General features: G+C 42.6%; 1 protein-coding gene across 2 annotated transcripts in view; it reads left to right on the top strand.

Moving 5' to 3' along the window:
• LOC111142826 (human immunodeficiency virus type I enhancer binding protein 3) overlaps positions 1-13,306 on the top strand; it is a 120,789-nt gene that overhangs the window by 46,176 nt on the left and 61,307 nt on the right. The gene's annotated exons all lie outside the window — the stretch shown is intronic.

The raw sequence follows: 13,306 nt of genomic DNA, 5'->3' as shown, positions 1-13,306 counted from the left end.
GGTCTTAGGAAGATAGGAAACCCATAAGATTGCATAGGCAGAGAAATCAGAGCAGAAGACACTACAGACAGGACCCCAGAGGCCTCAGAGATTTTTTACTCCAGAAAACCCAAGCATTGTTCAAGCCAAAAGCCAACAAAACAAAGAATAGGAATGGCTGCCTTGGTTGCAGTGTTCCTTAAAGAAGAGTAGGTACAACCTAACCCCTCTCACATTCTACATATGGAGACAGGTGGCCAGTGCCAGGCCAAGCCTAAGAAATATTCCCTAAGGAAAGTGATGGGCTCAGGGTCTGAGAACCAGCTGAGAGAATCCAGACTCCCTGCCAACCCAGTGTGAGGAGCAGGGATCATGCAGGGCACTTGGGCAGCCTGCCTCCAGTGATGTCTACCACCATGCCCACTGCAGAGGAAAGCCCTTCTTTCAGTGACTGCTGGAGCTCCCTGGCTGGCTTCCTCCTCACAGTCCTTACAGGGAGATTTGCCATCATAACCCTCCACCCTCTTACATAGAACCCTTTCCCCCAATAGGATGGGTTCATGATTTCACCTTCACATTTAAGGACAAACCTGTCAGAAAAGGAGACCAGAATCTTCACAGGAAGCCCTATCCAGTTAATTATTTCATCAATATCCTCTCCCTCTTCTTCTGTAGTGATGGATATTTGATCAGGGCACATGGCCATCCAGCTAGAGACTATGTTGCCAAGGCTCTCTAGCAGTGAGGTGCGGCCCTATGGCTAGTGTGACCTGAAATAACATGTATGATTTCCAGTCTTGCCATCCCTTTTCCCTTCCCTGCTGACCAGAGTGTGGACACTATGCTGGAAGATGAAAGCCAAATGTTGTGGATGGCAGGAGAGTAAGATGGAAGATACCCACACTGTTAAGTCACCATACCAGCCCATGGCCACTTACACTCAGACTTACATAGAACAGAAGCAAATCCCTGTCTTGTCTAAGTCCCTCTTACAGTTGTGTCCTTATCATAGGAGCTGGAACCTGTATCCTAGTACATATACTAATTCACAATGTAGTCTTACATTCACAACTAGGATCACCGAACATTAGAAGAAAACCAATAGCAGAAAGAGAAGGCCTAAAATGGGGGAAAAAGAAAAAAGAAGAGCTCACTCCAAAGGAAATGGATAGTTCAATTATAAGAGAACTCTAAAGGCGATAATCATTAGTATCCTTGGCAATAATTGAGATTATTTCATTTACTAGAAAGGAATCAGTTGCTATAAAGATGGAGTAATCAGAGAAAAGGAAATAATTACTGAAAACTTAAAATATAACTCCTGAAAAATTTCAGTGGGTGAAATGAATGATGTAATTGGTATGGATGAAGACCAAGTTGGTGATCTAGAAGTTAGAACTGATATCCAAAAAGGTAGAGCAAAACATTGAGGAGAAAAATTTCAGATCCATAGAGGCCAGATCTGGGTGGTTCAGAATCCACCAAGTAGGAGATCTAGAAGCAGAGACCACAGACAATGGCAGAGGGAGGGGTAGAATAGTCAAAGAAGTAACAAGAGAAATTTCCTTAGTTGAAGAAACAGAGATTTTAAAATTCAAACAGCATACTGAATTCAGGATAGGAATTAATGAAAAAAAAATTTAGACCCATCTAGCTGAAATGTCAGAATATCAATGGTGAAAAACAAAAAGCTTCCAGAAAGAATAAAATCTTACATCAGCATTTCTCATCAGTAAAACAAAATGCCTAAGGACAGTGGAGCAGTGCTCTCAATACTGTGGAGGACGTTGATTTTGAATTAAAATTCTATCCTTTCAAACTTTGAAATCAAAAAATAAAGATTTTTTTATGTGTAAGAGCTCAGAGAGTTTATTACTCAATCATCTACATTCTGGGAAAAAACCCAGAAACAATAATGAAAATCTCCCAGAATTATTTCTCTCAATCAGAAATGGAATCCCAAAAGGTGACGACATGGGATTCAAGAAGTGAAGGAAGCCATAAATTCTTTAGAGGAACATGTGTTGGTTCTTTACTTCTGGTAGACTTCTCTTGTGATGAGGTTTCACTTATGTGGAATTACATTTTTTTTCCTCAAGTCCTTTCATACTAAGTGGTCCCCCAGGGAGTGAGGTCTTTACAATCATATTGTTGATTAACTTCAGTTTTTTAAAACTGGCCTAAGTCTATAGACTAGACTTAATTATAATATAGAAGAAATTTAAGTGTTTCACAACTTGGAAATGTAAGAGCATATAACTACCAAAAATTCGAAGGTGGTTGGAGAAAAGGAGGTGGAAAGAAGAGTATGTACACACATTTCTTCATTGTTCATAACAGGAAGTGGATAAATACTGTCTAAAGTTGATGGACAAGAAAACAGCAATTTAAGTCTATTATTTGAAGATGTTAAAGGCAACTGCTGGGACAACCAATATGTAAATATAAAAAATGGTGAGATGGTTGGAGGAAGTTGGGGAGAGGGTACATATAGAAAGTTATTCAGGTTTCATAGCAGAGACTCTGTCCCATAACTGAGTGAGGATGGTTTTGAATTCTGAGGCCTGGGAGACATCATACTTTGGGGAAATTAATAACTTTAAAAGAAATGGACTCCACGACCACACCAGCACTGCATCTCATCAGTACTTGCTGCCATGCAAACACACCTGTTCTGCGACTCAGGTGTGTAATGACTGTGGAAAGGTTCATTCATTCATTCAACAAACTTTGGTGGGGAACTCGTTGATACAAACATATCAGAAGTCTGATTTGATTCATGTTCTTGGCTGCTTCTCCCACCACTGTGCACTGCACACCTGGTCCTCTAATGCTGGGCTGCCCACCACCTCACACATGCTGGGTTTACCTAGCATCATCCTGCCTTTGCTCACACTAGTCTCCTTTTGTGCTTGTTGAAATCCCTTTGTCCTTCAGAGCCCAGTGTACTTTCTCTATAGCCTACCCTCATGATCCCTCTCTTTCCCACCAACCTGTGCTCAGAACCTGTTACTGTCACGGCATCTACCACACCTTATCACCTGGTTTTGTTTGTGTCTCTTAGAAGGCTTTGTATCTTTCAACTGCAAAGTCCATGTCTTTTTTTTTTTTTAAGTTGAGGCATGACACACAAACAGTTATGTACATATATCGTAAGTATACAACACAAAGATTTTTTTTATATATACATCTCTGTAATATATTTGTAAGCAGATCAATATAGAGAGCATTTCTATCACCCCAGAAATCTCCTGCATTTCCCTTCCTAGTTAATATCCACCTGCCCCACCAGAGCTAACCACTATTCTAGTTTCTAATGCCATAAAATTAGACTTGCCTATTCTTAAACTTCAGTTAAGTGGGATTATACAGTATATCATCTATTGGGTCTGAATGCCTTGCTTATTATTACATCTGTGAGATCCATTCATATTTTTCCTATAGCAGTACTTTGTTCTTATTTATTACTATGTAGTAATTCTTGCATGAATATACCATAATTTATCTGTTCTATTCATTGTTGGCATTTAGGTTTCTTTCTGTTTTTGCTATTAATGGGTAAAGCTACTGTGAACATTCTTGTGTTTTATGGCAGATGGATGTATGCACTTATGTGAAATATCTTCTTAGGATTGGAATTTTGGGGTCATTGGGTGGGTGTGTGTTTGGCTTGGAAGATTTTGCCAGTCAGTTGTCCAGATGGTTGTGTCTATTTACCTTCCCACCAGCAATGTACAAGAAGGGAGGGTTCCAGTTGCTCCACATCCTTGCCAACATTTGGCATCATTTCGTTTGTTTCATGGTAGTCATTCTGGTGAGTGACTGGTAGATTTAATTTATATTTCCCTAATGGGTAATGGTGCTGACACCTTTTCATATGCTTATTGACCATTTAGACAACCTGCTTTTTAAAATACCTGTTCAAATCTTCTGCCTTTTTTAAAAAATTGTGGTAAAATAAGAATAACATAATATGTACCATCGTAACTGTTCTGAAGTTCACAATTTTCACATTGTTGTGCAATGTGAATAAATCTCCAGAATTCTTTTCATCTTGTAAAACTGAAACTCTATACTCATTAAGTAACAGTCTTCCAACCCTCCCAGCCCATCAGCCCCTGTCAACCACCATTCTCTCAGTCAAGTCTGAACTTGACTATTGTAGGTATCTCATAGAAGTGGAATCATACAGTATTTGGGTTATTTTTTTGTGACTGGCTTATTTCACTTAGTACAATATCCTCAGGTTCATCTATGTTGTAGAATGTATCAGAACTTCCTTCCATTTTAAAGCAGACAGGATAATAATCCATTGCATGTATATACCACATTTTGTTCATCCATTCATCTGTAGATGAACACTTGGGTTCTTCCAGCTTTTGACCCTTGTGAATAATGCTGCTATGAACGTAAGTGGACAGACATCTCTCTGAGACTCTGATTTCAAGTTTTTGGAGTTTATACCCAGAAGTAGAATTTTTAGATCATATTGTAATTCAATTTTTAATTTTTTTGAGGAAGCACCATACTGTTTTAGAGAAACTATACCATTTTGCATTCCCATCAGTGGTGCACAGTGGTTCCAGTTTTTCCACATCTTCACCGACACTCGTTCTTTTTTTTTTTTTTTAATAATGGCCATCCCAATGTGTGTGAGGTGATATTTTGTGGTTTGATTTGTCTTTCCCTAATGATTAGTGATATTGAGCATCTTTTCATGTGCTTGTTGGCTATTGGTGTGTCTTCTTTGGAGATATATCTGTTCAAGTCCTTTGCTTATTTTTTTAATCTGGTTGTTTTGTTTTTGTTTCTGAGTTGAAGGAGTTCTTCAGATATTCTGGATATTAACCCTTTCTCACATATATGATTTGCAAATATTTTCTCCCATTCTGTAGGTTGCCTTTTTACTCTGCTGATTATGTTCTGTGGTGCACAAAAATTTTCAATTTTGATTAAGTCCAGTTTATCTATTTTTACTTTGATTGCCTATACTTTTCATGGCATATCCAAGAAATCATTGCTAAATCCAATATCGTGAAGCTTTCCCTCTATGTTTCCTTCTAAGAGTTTCATAGTTTTAACTCTTATGTTTAGGACTTTGATCCATTTTGAGTTAATTTTGGCCATTTTTAATTGGATTGTCTGCCTTTTTACATTCATTTTTAGGACTTTTCTATATTCTGGGTGAGTACTTTTTGAATATGTATTGCAAATATCTTCTCCCAGTCTGTGGTTTGTATTTTTATTCTATTATTGGTATCTTCTGATGAACAGAAGTTGTGTGTTTGGCTTTAAAGACTTTGCCAATCTTTAGAAAGTTTTCTTCAGAAGTTTTTCATTTTAATGAAGCCAAATTTATCAGTCCTCTCCTTTATGGTGATATGATTATGCATTTTGTGAACTGTAAGAAATCTTTGCTGGCCCCAAGTTCATGAAAATATGTTTTTGTGTTTTCTTCTATAAGCTTTATTATTTAATCTTGTTTCCAAGCTAATCATCCTTTCACCTTAATTTATGTATGTGGTAGGGGTAGAGCCCAAGGTTCATTATTTTCCCCCTCATGGATATTCAATTGCTTCAGCACCATTTATTGAAAAGACTATCATTTCCCTCACCAAATACAATAGCACCTTAGTTACAAATCAGGTAATTGTATATGAGAGGGTCTGTTTCATTACTCTGTTGTTTCAGTTAATGGTTTTGTTGTGTTGTGTTGTGTTGTGTTTTGTCTCTCCTGTGTTGATACCACACTGCCTTGATTACTGTAGCTTTATAGTAAGGTCTATGATTTATGTCTGTTTTCATATTACTGACCTGGCATTGAGAAGGACCCTGTGATGCTTGCAGACTGAGTGAACAAATGAACAAATGAGTTGTCAAGTAATCATTATAAGTGCTGTATCATTACTTGTACACTTACATTCATCCTGCCATGTAGGCAAGAATGGTAGAGACCACAGGTCTCTATTTTTGTCATTGTCTAACTTTGGAATACACTATATATGTCACCTAGTATTCCTGGTCATTTTTCTTTATGTGGTTTATTCTATAATGTGTGTGTGTGTGTGTGTGTGTGTGATAGTGTATTCTATATATTGCTCTTCACAGTGGACCAAAGAACCTTAACTCCCAGAAGGTTTGTAAATAGATGTGCCTTTTATACCACTGTCATTTGTGTAGAAACAAAAGGCCATTGAAGGGACAGCTAGAGACCTGCTGGAAAAATGAGAGAACAGGCCATGGCAACAAATGTGAAGTGTGAAATCTTGGGCAGTTATGATGAGAGACTGGAAGAATGAAAATGGCTGACAAGTCTGCCCAACCTGGCCCAACTCTCACTTTAGGCTTTGTTCTTCCCTAAACCCTTTGACCTACAAGTCCTTCCTGGACCATTTAGATAAGCAGGTTGAGTTAAATTCAGAAGCTCACCAGTTCCCATGGGCATCCAGAAGCCTCTCTTAATCTTTACCAAACAAGTCAGATATGCATAAATGATGAGATAGGTAGGTGGATAGATAACTAAAGATATAACAACAGAGAACTTAGTAGATTAATTAGCTACAAGCATCTGGGTTTCACTGGGCCCTTGCTGAGACCAGACTATAGTCCCTGACCATGGCTCATTTTCAATCTCAACAGGAGCAAGACTTAAACATTGCACTTTTCTAGGTGGAAGGGGGAAACAAAACTTAACAAGGCCAGCCCACCTGCTAGGAAGAGGGTTTAGTTACCCCAATATTAGGACTGTGACTCCAGTCTGAGTTCTATCTGCCAGGATTCTACTGCCTTTTCTTCTTCTTTTTTTTTTTTAAGATTATTTTTTTCCTTATTTGAGACAGAGAAAGAGAGCACAAGTGAGGAGAAGGACCTGAAGGAGAAGGAGAAACAGACTCCCTGTTGAGCAGGGAGCCCAATGGGGGCTCTATCTCAGGATCCTGGAATCATGACCTGAGCCAAAAGCAGACGCTTAACTGACCGAGCCCCCCAGGCACCCCAGGATTCTACTGCCTTTAGGGTCTCTACCGCAGAGGTCACTTGATGGCCCAGGTTCCATTTCTGGCTGTGTTATTACCAGCTTCATCATTCTGTGCCCCAGCTTCCTCCTCTGTAACATGAGGATTATAATAGCACCAGCCTGATAGAGCTGTTGTATAGAATACTAGGAAAAACCCCAACATATGTTAAGAGCTCAATTGTCCCTCTAGACATGGAACATAGGTCAGGACTTTCCTTCCCTGAGTTGCCACAACTACATGTACTCAGGACTAAGTCTGGGCTTCCACGGGTCTGACAGAATGAAGTTCTGTCCACATTATTTCTTGGTCTTGACTGTGAAGAATGTTCCTGCTTTCCTCAGGGATGTTGCTAGAGACCTTGTCTGCCCTGTAATGTCAATTCCACCTCGGTCCCTGGGCTCTTTAACAGGAGGACAAACACCAGCCTGGTGTAACTCACCCAGGGTTGCCTAGGTTCCTCTTTGTTATGAAGAGACTTTACTTTTTGACCAGTGTGCAGAAATTCCAAGTTCTGTCTGGGTCTTGGGGTTAGGGAGGAGGAGAAGGAAAACTAGAAATGCAGAGACCACAGTCATCCAAGGGAAATGATTTGGGAACCTTTCAGACAGTGAATAATCGACTACTCACTGTGGTTAGGGAAGCATTTATCAAGAAACTCAGCCCTGAGTTTAGCGGAGTCATGAAGAGTGATTTTACACATGGGGAGGAGAATTTGATGCAAATGGGGGTGGCTATAATTAATCAAGAAGACTTGCTGGAGGATCTGGGGTACTGAAAAGGAAGAGGAGATCTATCTGAGCCTTCGTGATCAAGGTCAGCGTTCTTGAGGGTTTTGCTAGGTGGCAGCCTACTCTTGGGGTTCAGTCTTACCTCTGCCCTTTCTTGTGTCATCTGAAGCAATTGGCGTCACTTCACTGAGTCTTGGTCCTCTCATCTGCCGAAAGAGGACCTGGGTGGGGATCGATATGTTAATCTTTAGTATAGTTTGGGGACATGGTGGATGCTCCTTTAAGTATTTTGAAAATATGTTCAATATTTTCCTCAATACTAGATCCAGTGCCAGGCACTGGAAATATGAAGATAAATAAAGCCCAGTCCCTGTCCAGTCCGGGGAGACACAGGTTTGCTGGAAAGATGCTAATGAACTGGTTAAGCCACAGGCCCAACATCTTAGGCTTCTTAAGGAAGCACCCTTATTGGACCTGTTGGATTAGTGGAAAACTTCATCCCAACATAGGTAATCCATCAGAGCCTGGGAGTGCCTATTTTCCATGAGTGAGTCTAGGCCAGAGCCTGTGTGGGTCTGGTTGCCCTGAAAACTTTATCCAGCCAGCATTCTGCCTCTGGCCACCACTCCATGGGACAGACTGTGCCTTCCACCTGCTTTCCAATGGCCAATGCTAACCCCAGCTCAGTTAGATGTGTGGCACAACTGGGCCTTCACAATTTGGGGCATTTGTTTTGTTTTGTTATTCTAGGGTCTAGGAGGGAATGTGTGGAAGCTCCTGTCTGTGCCCTGAACTCACCTCAGCACAGTGTAGGATCCCTGCCCAGACTCTGGGCTCAGGAGCCCCAAAGACTTTGCTAGGGTAGAGGCCACAAACTCAACATTCCCAGTAGCCACATTCCAGCCTCCTGTGCTCTGCATGTGTTGTACCTCCCACCTAGACTAGAATCCCTTCCTTCCAAATCTAACTATCAGCATTTTCCCCATCTCTCAAGGCCCAGCTCAAACACAGCTTCTGCCTGCATTCCCTAACTCCTCTGTGGGATTAATGTTCAGATTCCTTTCTCTGCTTGTTCCCTTGGCAACAGCAGTGTGTAAACACAGAGAGGTCAAGAGCATGCCAGTTAGGGGGTATGCACAGGGAAAGTGCAGGGTGGAGAGGGGAGGCTGGGAAGGCTAGGTGGGGCCTGTTATGGGAGCTGAAATGCCATTGGCTGCATCTCCCTGCAGTGGGTAGCTATTGGACATTCTTGGCAGAGGGAGAAGCTGGGTGAGGTTGACGATTGAAGAGATTATTCTTTCCACAGTGAATGGTGGGGTAAGGTGGAGAAGGTTGGGAACCTAGAGGCAAGGTGATTCATTACAGGAGGCACTTAGAGGAGTTTCATCAGTTTTTCCCAAATACCAGGCTGTAGAACAGAAATGTATATGTTAGATTTACGTGGAGAAATTTGTAAAAATGTGGATTCTGGGGTCCTTTCCCAAGAGATTCTTTTTTGGTGGATCTGAAATGGGGCTAGAATCTGTGCTTTCAGAAAATGTCCCAGGGCATTTTGGGAGCATGGGGTGGACTCTTCAATAATGATGTCAGGAATACTGGATATCCGTATGGGGAAAAACTAAGCTTTATCCCTACTTCATTCCTTACACAAAAACAAATGTCAAATGGAGCCAAAGACTCAATGGAAAGGAAAGAAGTAGGAGAGGGAAGGATGGAGGGAGGGAAGAATGGAGGAAAAAAGAGGTTGAGGAGCAGAGGGAGGGAGGAAAAAAATTAATTCATAGAGGAACTAAAAGAAATTGGGTGACATTCTAGAAAATAATCTTGGACATGAAATCTAAAAGTCCAAAAAGGAAAGATCGATGATACATTTGACCACGTAAAAACAAAATTTTCTTATTCAGAAAAATTAAAGACTCCTGGGTATATTAAGGAGGGCACGTATTGCATGGAGCCCTGGGTGTTATATGTAAGCAATGAATCTTGGAACACTGCATCAAAAACTAATGAGGTGGTATATGGTGACTAACATAATAAAAAATAATAATTAAAAAAAAGACTACCAATAAATAAAAATACTTGCAGTTCATATAAAAAGGATTAATATGCCCAACATCAAAAGAGTTTTTGTAAAACAATAAGAAAAACATAAATTATTAGGAACACAAAAAAGGATATGAAAAATAACTTGCTAGATGAAATAATGGGTTAATAAGTTTGTGCAGAGTTCTAAGCCTCACTGGAGATTAAGAAACACTGATTCAAGACAAACAAAATATCACTGTGGTAGGCAGAATAATGATCCCCCAAGAAGTCACGCATCTTAATCCCTGGAGCCTGTGAATATGTTGCCTTTCATGGCAAAATGAATTTTGCATATGTGATTAAGAATCTGCAGGTAGGAGATGATCCTGGATTATCCAGCTGGGTCCAGTGTCATTACAAGAGTCCTTACAAGTGGAAAGCAGGGCAGGGCAGTCAGGGTTCATGATTCATCGTGAGAAGGATATGGCTGGCCGTTACTGGCTGGTTTTGAAGATGGAAGGGGCCACGTGCCAAGGAAGCAGGCAGCCTCCAGAAGTGAGAAAAGACAAGAAAATAGATTGTCCCCTTGAGTCTCCAGAAAGAAGAAGGTTGGGAACCTAGCCCTACCTTGCTTTTAGCTCTCATGAGACCCATTTCGGACTTCTGACCTCTAGAACTGTCCCATGAGAAGTTGTGTTGTTTGAAGCCACTGTCTGTGACAGTTTGTGGCAGTAGCAGGAGGAAACTAATACAGCCATTTTATCTCCTCTATTAGTAAATATTAAGAGATTGGTTATATTCTAGATAGGAAGGTGTTCGGAGAAACAGTCCTCGAATGCAACTGGCGGGTGCGTGAACTTGTGCTTTTTGGAGAGTGATTCGTCAGGGCCCATCAAAAGCTTCAAGGTACATTCCCTTTAGCCAAGTAGTTCCCCTTCTAGGAACTGATCCTGTGGTTATGCTCACATGAGTATGCTTTGTGGGTCTCCAGCCCCAGCAACCTCCCCTCTTCCCTGTTGGGCTGTCCTGACAGCTAGACCTACAAAGCTTCCAGAAGTAGAAGCCAGGTGGTCTGATATGTTAACCAACTGGCTCTTGAAGCTCAGGTTCTCCTTGCAGTTCTAAGCTGGTTTCTAAGCCAGAGCTCTCTGAGGGCTGTGGTCTGGGTGCCAGACAACATGGGCCCCAGGACCCTTCTGCCACCATCAGCAGACAATGTCCATCCTCCCTCTGTCCATCCCTGTTGGCCCGGCTCCCAGGCTCTGTCAAGGGAACCCTCTACCTCTGACCTCATGTCACTGGTGACTTTTACAGGTGCCCTTACCAATTCTCTGGAGAAGCAGCTTTTTCCTCTGTTATATCAAGTTTATATTAACATTTTACACATACCCTCAGAAGCACAGACAGTAGGGAAAAAAAACTATTTTCTTGGTGTTACTTGGTCACGGTGATTAGAAATCATCCTTCTAAAGGAGCTAAAAAGTAAGAAAGCATTAATGCCGGTCTGAATTGCAATCCACTCCAAGGCTGAGAGGCCTTTGAGTTCTTATAGGTTTTCCCTGTGCCTGCACCCCCAGTTCTGACTGCCTCTTGTATTAAGAACCTCAGACCCATCGTGTGGTATAGACAGCGCAGCAGAGAGCCCTGTCCCAGGAGTCTGAGGACAAGTGTGGTCCTGGGCTGGTCATGGCTCACCATGGCTCAGGAGCCTTCCCTGCAGAACAAAGGAGCAGACCTTCTGGCTCACAGGCCTCGTTAACTCCACACTATGGATGTGTCCTGGTTGCTCCTCCTTCAGGGGGTTGAGCCAGGAGGGCCCTACTTGCAGGTGGAGGCTGGAGGCTGACTCTTGGCACATGGTGCTGGCCCAGCGAGTCATGTGATGACCCAACAGTTACCTGACTGTCTTCCTCACCCACCCCACCCCTCCTACCTGGCCCCTGGATAGCCCATGGCTGGGTGAAGGGACAGCTGCAGGACTCAACAATGTAGGGTCCTCCTTGGCCAATAGAGCCCCACTCAGATCAGTCATGCTCCAGGGTCCCATCCATCCATCAGAAGAAGCAAAGCTTACCACTAGCTAGTATTCTGAGGGTGCTTTGAGATCCTTGCTTCAAAGGGTCAGTGGAAATAGTAAGTATAGAAAAACGTTTACTATCCATACACAGTACCCGAGGGCCCACCAGGCGTTCCAGACCACCCCAGAGAATAGTTCTGTCCCTGCACTGCCTCTGCTTTGTCCTACCTTAGCTTAGATAAGCTAGGCCTGGGGTAATGCCATCATCATGACCTCCTCAACCTAAGCTGTGCCCCCCATTTCTCCTGTCCAGTAGCTGCAACAAGTGTAGAATATAGGTTGAAAGGCCTCTTTAGCTTTAAGCTTCTAGACACCTTCAGAAGCTCTCCAGGGATACAGCCCTGGGATACAGCCCATGCCCCTTGGGGCCAGGCCAGTGCTTTCATAACACATGGAGCCATAGACGGATGCCCACTAACTCCTCTAGAAGTCATAGAGGACATTTATTCACTGAGGCAGGGGACAGGCCCTGGCCAGGTATCAGGAGGCACAGGGGATTCTGATCCCACCACCATCGCTGTGCAAGTTTTAGGGAAAATCCCTCTAGCCTCAGCCTCCTCATCTGTCGAGTGAGGGGGTTAGACTAGACACCCAATCTCTACGATTCCATTAGGAGGCCCTGGTGTAATTTCAGTCCCCAGAGCAGAGATGAAAATTTGTACCAGACACCCAGAGACAGCACTTGGGCCTGCCTGGGGTCACAAGGTAACTATGGATTGTAAGGAGACCATTCGTTCCAGCTTGCCTGGGACAGCGCTGATTTTGTCCTGTTGTTCCTCCATAATTACTAGTCATGCCTCTTTCACTCTCAAAAGTGCTCCACTTTGGATGACGCCATTTTATGTGACCATCCTACTGAGAGTAATATGAGAAATGAGATTCCTCAGCCTTCCGTACACTCAGCCTGCTTCATGAGGATGCCTTCTCTGCCCCAGTTAGAGGAGGCCTTTGAATTGCTCAAAGAAGAGCCTTTGCTGAGTTATGACCTTCTGTTGACAAAAGTCAGTCACTGCCTTTGCTGGAGGGCTCTCATTTGAAGATGTAGGGTGACCTTGTGCACCCGTCACTGCCCCTGTCTAAAGTAGCACAGGAAAAAGTTCTTTGCAAGCAAAACTTAGCTTCATGCAAAGAACTCAGCTATGTCTCCCTTTCTGGCTGCCAGAGCCTGGTGATGGACCCCATGCCCCCTCTCCCCTTTGGCTGGCAGGAAAAGCTAGAGGAACCTGCCAGAATGACCCTCCCAGCTGTTGTTTGGCAAACTAGACATGGCTGTGTTAGACTATGGGTTTGCATGGGCTGAGGCAGTGGGTTTTAGCTTTTCCATGAAACACGGGCTTGGGTTAGCAAGGGCAATAAGATCAGGAATGATGCCCCTTGTAGATACCTTCAGAGCCCAGGACCAGAGAAGGAATAATACTAACCTGAGAATAATCCATTCTCAGATTATTGGGATTATATGGGAGAGCTCATCCCTGAATCAC

This window comes from Enhydra lutris, unplaced genomic scaffold (assembly GCF_002288905.1).
Source record: "Enhydra lutris kenyoni isolate GAN:26980312 unplaced genomic scaffold, ASM228890v2 scaffoldscaffold9, whole genome shotgun sequence".
Lineage (NCBI taxonomy): Eukaryota > Metazoa > Chordata > Mammalia > Carnivora > Mustelidae > Enhydra > Enhydra lutris.
This window is presented reverse-complemented; position numbering and strand designations above follow the sequence as displayed.